The sequence below is a fragment of the Taudactylus pleione genome, unplaced genomic scaffold (assembly GCF_031769625.1).
Source record: "Taudactylus pleione unplaced genomic scaffold, aTauple2 ptg000009l, whole genome shotgun sequence".
Taxonomy (NCBI): domain Eukaryota; kingdom Metazoa; phylum Chordata; class Amphibia; order Anura; family Myobatrachidae; genus Taudactylus; species Taudactylus pleione.
Window position 1 is genome coordinate 5,832,663 of NW_028284412.1, and position 9,942 is coordinate 5,842,604.

Genomic DNA, 9,942 nt, shown 5'->3' on the forward strand with positions numbered 1-9,942 from the left:
GCGCATGTTTCGGACACTCGCTCAGACATAGAGGCGTCAACAGACCGCAAAGAGCGAGCGCTCAATTTAAATAGCCAGCCCCTTTTTCTGAACGAGCGAGCGCAAATAGCGTCCGGCTCTGAATGAGGTCCACAGTTCACTGTGGCAGAGCAGAAATACTTAATTTGTGACTTCAAAGGGCAGGGCCACACAGTATGTAACAGCCCCCTCGCAGCTTGTAGTATTAGAGCTGCCCAGGAGTCACTCAGGAGTACACTAAGAAAGCAGGTATTCCTCTCAGTAGCTCCTCCTGCTGGCGCCTGGAAGTAAAGGAAGACGCCGACAATGTCTTCCTGTCTCCACATCGGAACCTAGATGTGGACTGTGGCTGCTTCCCAGGGACAGATTTTGGGGACCCCGACCATGGGCCCCTTGGGTACCGACGGGCCCTAGGCAGGCGCCTTGGTTACATAGCGGTAAATCCGGCCCTGCCTCTGGGTGGTCTGCACTTCAATGAGCATTCTCTAACGATACACCCTCGAGTCACCTGACAATAACATCACATCAAGGCTATATCTTCCTGCTCCCCTTTATGCCCCCCATTAATACCCTTATATTTTATCTCGACTAAAGGTTCCTCTTTTTGAGAGACACATCAGACTCACAGAGTCATTGTTTACAATCATCCTATAACATTATTCCTAGTGGCCAATAGTGTTTTCTAGGGGTGTGCACCGGCCACTTTTCGTGTTTTGTGTTTTGGTTTTGGATCTGGATCTTTCTTCGTGTTTTGGATCTGGATTGGTTTTGCCAAAACCACCCTTCGGTGTTTTGGGTTCTGGGTTTTGTGTTTTGGATCTGTATTTTTTTTTTTAAAAAGCATAAAAACAGCTAAATTCACAGAATGTGTTGATTTTTCTGCTCCTACGCTATTATTAACCTCAAAAACCTTAATTTCCACTAATTTCCAGTTTATTCTGAACACCTCACACCTCACAATAGTGTTTTTATGTCCAAAAGGTTGCACCGAGGTAGATGGATGACTATGCTAAGCGACACGAGTGGGCGGCACAAACACGTGGCCCATCTAGGAGTGACACTGCAGTGGCAGACAGGATGGCAGTTTGAAAAACTAGGCCCCAAACAGTACATAATGCAAAGCAAAAAAAGAGGTGCAAGATGGAATTGTCCTTGGGCCGCCCTCCCACCCACCCTTATGTTGTATAAACAGAAATGCACAATTTAACAAACCAATCATTTCAGCGCCAGGGTCTGCCACACGACTGTGGCTGAAATGATTGGTTCGTTTGGGCCCCCACAAAACAAGCTGGCAATTAATCTGGCCCTGCACAAACTGGCTCTACGGAGGCAAGATGTCGTCCTCATCCTCCTCATTCACCGATTCCTCACCCTCTTCAGTGTTGTGTACATCCTCATCCTCACAGAGTATTAATTTGTCCCCACTGGAATCCACCACCACAGGTCCCTCTGTACGTTCTGGAGGCTGGTCTCCCTGGAAAAGTTGATAATTCATTTTTAAGAACATTATCTTCTCCACATTTTGTGGAAGCAACCTCCTACGCCTTTTGCTGACAAGGTTCCCGGCTGCACTAAACACTCTTTCGGCGTGCACACTGGAGGGGGGCAACTCAGGTAAAATAGAGCCAGTTTGTACAGGAGCCTCCAAATTGCCTCTTTTCCTGCCAGTACATGGACAGTCCGTCCATGTACTGGCAGGAAAAAGAGGCAATTTGGAGGCCATGCCTACTTGGATGCTGTCACCGATGTAATCCTTTAACAGACAGACTCACGCTTGTCGCTGCTGCTTTGAGGATGCAGGTGCGGCTACAGCCCACAAAATTCACAAAGACAGGAAAAAAAAGAAGAATTTTTTTATTGTTTGTGGAGCGCACTTTGAGGGTTACACCACCCTTTAACAGACAGACGCACGCTTGTAGCTGCTGCTTTAAGGATGCAGGTGCGGCTACAGCCCACACATTTCACAAAGACAGAAAAAAAAAGAAGAATTTTTTTATTGTTTGTGGAGCGCACTTTGAGGGTTACACCACCCTTTAACAGACAGACGCACGCTTGTAGCTGCTGCTTTAAGGATGCAGGTGCGGCTACAGCCCACACATTTCACAAAGACAGAAACAAAAGAAGAATTTTTTTATTGATTGTGGAGCACACTTTGAGGGTTACATCACCCTTTAACAGACAGACACACGCTTGTCGCTGCTGCTTTAAGGATGCAGGTGCGGCTACAGCCCACACATTTCACAAAGACAGAAAAAAAAAGAAGAATTTTTTTATTGTTTTTGGAGCACACTTTGAGGGTGCCACCACCCTTTAACAGACAGACGCACGCTTGTCGCTGCTGCTTTAAGGATGCAGGTGCGGCTACAGCCCACACATTTCACAAAGACAGAAAAAAAAAGAAGAATTTTTTTATTGTTTGTGGAGCGCACTTTGAGGGTTACATCACCCTTTAACAGACAGACGCACGCTTGTCGCTGCTGCTTTGAGGATGCAGGTGGAATCTAGACGGGATTTGGAACCGGGGAAACACTACCTCCATCAATTGTCTAAATCCCACTGCACTAATGGCGGAACCGGACGCACGTCTGTCTAACACCAACATAGCAGTCAAGGCCTCAGTTATACGTTTTGCTTCAGGATGACTGCTGTCGTACTTCATCCTCCTCGCTAGGGACTGTTGGAGGGTCAATTGTTTAGTAAAAGTAGTGGTGTTCCTACTTCCTCTCTGGGATGATGAACAACTCCCAGCAGCAGCAACAGTACTAGGAGGAAGTGGTTCTTGATCTTTCCCTATTTTATTTTTATTGGAGAAAGTTTGGTTCTCCATTTATGTTATACTGATATATGCGTGCGGCTAAGGCGCACACAAACACAGAAAATATTTTTTTATTTTTGATGGAGAGTAGTGCACTTTGTGGGTTACACCACCTTTAAGAAATGAGCCAGCCGGCTCTTTACTTATGGGACACAGGCGCACGCTTGGCGCTGCTCCTTTGTTGATGCACGTGCAGCCACAGTGCACACAATTCACAAACACAGAAATTTGTTTGGAGTGCCCTTTGGGGGTTACAGAACCCTTTAGCGGTCAATCCAGCCGGCCCTTTATTTATGGGACACAGGCGCATGCTTGGCACTACTTTGTTGATGCACGTGCGGCTACTGCGCACACAATTCACAAACACAAAAAAAATATTTTTTTATTTTGTTTTGAGTGCCCTTTGGGGGTTACAGCACCCTTTAGCGGTCAATCCAGCCGGCCCTTTATTTATGGGACACAGGCGTACGCTTGGCACTACTTTGTTGATGCACGTCCGGCTACTGCGCACACAATTCACAAACACAAAAAAATATTTTTTTTTGTTTTGTTTGGAGTGCCCTTTGTGGGTTACAGCACCCTTTAGCGGTCAATCCAGCCGGTCCTTTATTTATGGGACACAGGTGCACGCTTGCCACTACTTTGTTGATGCACGTGCGGCTACTGCGCACACAATTCACAAACACAAAAAATATATTTTTTTATTTTGTTTGGAGTGCCAATTGGGGGTTACAGCACCCTTTAACGGATAAGCCAGCCGGCCTTTTACTTATGGGACACAGGCGCACGCTGGGCGCTGCTGCTTTGTTGATGTACGTGCAGCCACAGTGCACACAATTCACAAACACAGAAAAAATATAATTTTTTTTGCACTTGGGGGGAGCACCCCTGATGGACAGAGCACCCCCTGGACAACACTACAGCACCCCTTTAGGACTGGGACACTGCACAGGACTTTGGAGTGGACACAGCCCCTATGGACAACTGACTGCACAACACAGTCCACCCAGCCCCTATGGACTTTGAAGTAGTGGACACAGCCCCTATGGACAACAGCAGCACAGCACAGCACGGCACAGCACAACACTACACTGCACTACACTACACTACACTACAACACTACACTACACTACACAGCCCAGCCAGCCCTAACTCCCACCCTCCCTCTTCACTGTCCACAGCCGAGTGAGAAAATGGCGCCGACGCGGGTACCTTAGTTATATAGGATCCAAAACCCGCGAGACCCGGAAGGCGGGATGATGACGTTTTGCCTCGATTTCAGATCCGAGTCAGGCGGGAAAAGTCGAGCCTGACTCGGATCGGCCTCGGATCGGGGGGGCTCGGGAGGGTTCGGATTTCAGAAATCCGAACCCGTTCACCCCTAGTCTTTTCCAATCCTCTCATACACATCCCATCCTAATACTGTAGGCTCCACCTCCCGATAGAGAACACAATATCATCTCATTACATCACATAGACCATGACATATCTATTATCTGTGTATTTCTGGAGACATAGACATTGCCCACCAGCACCCTATTAGTTAAGGTTTGAGTAGGGTATGATGTTTGATACACCCACCAGAGCCCACCCACACACCATGGATTGGCAGACAAACAACACGTGCCCCGAATCCACCCCAGAACTACAGCATAAAGCAATCAGACCATATGACACCAGTAACTCCTGGAAGAAGGCCAAAAGGCTGAAATGCATCTGAAACACCCGCTTGATCCTTCACCTAGACATTCTTGACTTTTCCTGCAGCAGATCAGCCCAGAACCGGACCCGGCGGCCGCTTCATAAACGGACCCCACGCCTGATTTACATAAGTGTGTGAGTGTGTATGTGTGTAATAAACTTGTACTGTCACGGTGTGAGTGTCTTGTCTTTATTTTAACATTCTTTACAGGTGAACTAGAGGTACCAGCGGGCCCTTAATTCCTCGCATGCTGGTACTTGTCGTTCTCCAAGTTCCAACATGCTGGGGAGGCTTGCTGGGACCTGCAGTTCTACTGTTAAAGACAATGTTTTCACTTAGTTTTACACAATCAACCCGGCACCCACCACCAACGGGTGCTGGAGAGAGGGGGACCTTTTTATTGGGGGGGTCCCCACCTCCCCAGCATTCCCAGTGCATAGGTTTCCCTGACTGTGGCATTACCCCCCTCCCATTAGAAATAGCCAGGTACTACTTATTAAAATTATAGGGGAACCCTATGCATTTTTCTCCTGTACTTCCAGAACCAGGACCGTCTCAGAGCCTGGTGCTGGTTGCACTAAGTACAGGGGAACCCTTATGCATTTTTTCCCCTATATTTACACAACCTGGACTGGCTATGAAAAGTCTGGGGCTGGTTGTGCTTTTAGCGGGGGACCGCACATCAATTTTTTTTTTTAATTAACACTTAACTAGCTTCTTACACTAAGATACATGCTTGCATCTCATTGATGTATGCATGCATCTGTGTCAAATAGAACTGCTCATGCTAAAATTGAAGGCATGAGGCACTTCTATTAATTTGGGGATTTCAAGTTTGATTTTGAGTTACATTTGATTTGCAAATCGAATGTTAGTAAATGAAGGGATCCTATATTCGGCTATGGGAAAATATTGATGTTTTACAGAAATTCAATTTGGAATGAAATTAATTTTTCTGTCCGATTTGACATTCGATTTGGGCTTTAGTAAATCTCCTATAATAAAATCGAACCAAAATCGAATATAAAATTTAACAGAATCCAAAATCGAAACTTTGTAAATATACCCCTAGATCTCAGGTGACTTTGCTATACAGACTTTAGACCTCTGGTGGCTTAATAATGAATATGCATATAATGCATATTCACCTCCCACCCTAAGCTGTTGGTGACAAAAAACTGCATAGCTCTGGTGGTGATTCAGATGTATCCAGATGTATTGCCAAACCTCTCACTGTGCTGAAAGGAAAATATTACAGCTCCCTGCACTCTGATTGGTGGATATTTCTAGCCATTCATCAATTTGTATTAACAAACCGCACACCACTCTAGTCTAGTGTCACCCACCAATTAGTGTGCTAGGAGCCATGTACTGAGTCAGAAGCCTGCCATACCCAGTAACTGCACTGCTACACTGCATGAATTGCCAAGTTGCATGAAGATGATGGGCGCTGGCCAATTTTGTTGCATTGAAAACACAATTGGGGAAAGATGTATCAAACTTTCAAGAGAGATACATTGGGGAAGTTACCAAGGGGGTGGAGTCATGGGGGGATGTAGTTATAATCCCAACAATCAGTATGCCAGCGCTTATAATGCCGGTGCAGGTATCCCGACACCTGTCAGACTCCTGGCGCCAGCATCCCGATGGTAAGTACTGGGGTTAGGTTTAGGCCCTAGGGGGATGGTTAGGATTAGGCACTAAGGGGGAAGGGTTAGGGTTAGGCACTAGGGGAGGTTAGGTTTAGGCACTAGGGTGGAGGGTTAGGTTTAGGCAGCAAGGAGGGTGGGCTAGGGTTAGGGAGAGGGGAAGGGTTAGGACACTGAGTGACAGGTGTCAGTATTGGGATTGTGACCACTGGGATCCTGAGCGCCGGCATCCCGTACCCAACCCGAGTGCAGTTTTAATAAGGGCCCTCACAATGTCATCTCTTCTTGCCACCAGCTCTCTGTTCTTTGTCTTCTGGGACTGAGTGGACACACTGGTTGTCCAGCTGTTCTATGGCTGTCTTAGTTGTAGAGTAAAGAGGGAAACCCCAGATAGGTGATACTCCTAAGTCACTGCAAGGCACATTTGAGGACTGTACCTAAAATAAGTCACTTTGCTAAGTCTGTCCTTCAGAGAACTGACATCCAAGACTGAAACACTATGGACGGGATGCACCAATATGCCATTTTCGGGGGTTTGACTACATTTCTCATATGCATCAAGCCCCGGAATTCGATACATTCCAGGGCTTGGATGCAGTGGGAAATGCCTATGGGCTACTATTCGTGACACCCCCCTGGAAAGGATCTAATCTAATCTCTCCCAGCCCCTACCCCCCATTGTACACGCGTCTTTTTGCACATGTGCAGAAGGACTCCAGAGGGACTTCTGGGTCATAAACCCAGAAGTTTCTCTCTCGCAAAGGACAGATCTTATCAGGAGAGCTGTCCTTTGCATTTTTCTTCATGCATACTAGCATATTTATCACTAGCATGCATGCAACGAGTGGCGTGGTGCATTGCATGCAAACTGTGATGTGTCATGCATCCCCCCTTATGTGTGCGACTGTAGTGCAGAGTTGGTATCTTAAATGGGAGATAGCATCAGAGACTTTGTTTGTTTCCCTAGAACATGTGTTCCTGTGTCAAGCTATATTGATCATCTGGAAAAGGAGCTACTCCTGGAAGATATCCATCATAATTTGGTGAAAAAAAACCATATGCATAACTATTGGCTTGCAACTATTTCTTGCAATAGACATTGCTGCCTTTTAGAATTAATTAAAAGTGTTGCAACTATAGACTACCTCCTGTATATGTGTTAAACTGCACCAACAGTGTACTTAAAGACCCCTAAGTGGTCCAAGCTGCCACCATTCAAGCATACAGAGAGATGTCAGTTGCAACAATGTCCGGGACTGTCAAGTCAAATCACCACATTAAGCTGTATTACCACTATGATAGGACCTAGTATTGTAACGATGACAGGTGGAGCTGCCTGGTTATATGTTAGGTTTGTAGAAGCTACTGCTCAACAGTAAATAGGTCTGCAGATTCATAGTAAAATGAAAAGCCAGTTAGTCTACATTTGTGGTAATAATATTGAAGACTTTATATAAAGTGTTATTTATGAGAGAGCTTGCATTTTACATTCAGACTGTTATACTGTACCAATGTGTTTGGGCCAAACCAGATAATATACACCCTGAGTAATATTATTGAGAATGAATATTTCATTGCAGACTTTAGATCTTACTGTTAAAAATTGCACTATAGTGTGTGTAAAATAGAAAAACCCTGCAAGTATTACTTTAAAGATGGTTATCTATTTGAAGCATTCTTTTGAGGATCATTATTAATAATTTAAAAGTAAATATTTGTATTTCCCTGGTTGTGCATTCCTCCTGTGTCCGGGGATGGGAATCATTGCCTCTCTGTTATGGTGTGGAGAAAAGGAAGTACACTGACTAACATTCATGCCACAGTTAGAGCAATTTATCTTGATGCAATCAGGTAATAATGAATCTGTGATATTTGAACTCAAAGTAACATCTATACAGAATAGCATTTCTTACCTATGATGCACTGAAAAAAAAAATAACCATTATGACCAGCTGTGGCAACATTTTCCACTCACACATTCACATCATATTGAAGCACAAATGCATGTGCAATTCCAAACAAGTGCAAAAATAGTCACATCATAAAATGGCATTTAAACAGGTAAAGCAAAATAGACTTCAAAAATGACCCTTGGGGCCTGATTCAGAGGAGGACACAGTGGTGATGTCGGATGCAAATGGCCAATGTTTTTAAAATGTAAGCGCCTATTTCTCCTATAACAAATGATGGAGTAAATAATAATATATAAGTAAATGAGATTAAGAATACATATGATATAAATAATATTAAATGATACTAAGGTCCAGATCTATTAAAAAACAAAATTAACATTAACAAATAAACATTAGCAGCAACAACACTAACAAGTGATAATACTGTAGCAGGCAGGCCCATAGAGAGCTGTCCTGTGTCCCAGTACTTTTGGGGGGCATGGCCTATTCGTGAGAGTCGTGGCCATGCCCACCTTTGGAAAAAAATTTAAAAATGATTTGCAATGCACGATACAGAAGGGGGGGGCGCCTTCAGTCCCTCCGCCAGGGCTAAATCCCCCCAACAGATAGAAAGGGCAGCTGCTGCTGATCAGTGGCATCAGCCTCCTTGGCCCCACTGCAGCCCAGAACACAACAGTGTGTGCTGGGCTGCCAAAACCAAAGGCTGCTGATAGGCAAGAGGGAGGGAGGGGGCCATGGCGGACACGGGTCCCCACCGGGCTCCTCCATCAAGCCCGGGTCCGGGTTATCAGTACATGCTCCTCTACTTTCTCAGCGTCCCTGACAGCAGCATAAAACTCTATTGTCTGACCAGTATGATCATAAACGTGTTTGATAAGCACAAGGGGTAAATTTACTAAGAATCGAGATGGCCCCAATTTTCAATGAGATCAATCCTGCTGGAACTCGCCAAAACTCAGGTGATTTAATCACTTTTTATCTCTCAAATTTACCAACAGGTGATTTGAGGCAAATCGAGTTGGCTGATGGTGAAGCAGAATGAGATATCTCTCCACAGTATCTCATTTTGCAGCAGATTACTCACCCAAGATTGCAGAGCTTTCTCTCTGCCTAACTCTCCCGAGCAAGCAGCATGCACATATTAGTGAGATACAGTATGTATGTAAGCTGCTTGTGTCTTGTACCTGTAAAAAACGGGTTAAATCATTTAAAAAGAAATGACCTGGGGTCCCCCCCAAAAGCATAACCAGCCCCGGACTTGTCAGCCTGTCCTGGTACCTAAAATTACGGGGAACAAAATGAGTTGGGTTCCACTGTAATTTAGGTACCAGCACCAGGCTGCAGGGCCAGTTCTGGTTTAAATATAGGGGGAAAAATTACGTAGGGGTCCCCCTATATTTAAAACCAGCACCGGACCCAAAATGACTGGGGTGTAATGCCACAGCCAGGGGACCCTAATACCAGGTCTCCAGGTCCAAAGCATTATCACCCCAAGCCACTCAGGCCAAGCCGGGGATCTCAGGGGAGGTGGGGACCCCCCAAGAAGGGGCCCCTCCTCTCCCAAAACCCCAGGCTTGGTCTGAAGCCCGAGGCTCTTCCCCGCACCCATGGGCTGTGGGTGCGGGGGTAATAATGTGTAAAATCAAAGTAAACCATTGTATTTTACAGTGAAACTACAGGTGCCAGCATGCCTGGCAATTTGTGGAACTACAAGTGCCAGCAAGCAGCTGGCACCTGTACCTCCACTGTAAAATAAATAGTTAAATAAAGACATAACACACACCTTAGATAGTACAAGTTTATTACACACATACATCAATCACACATACTTACCTGTACCAGCCG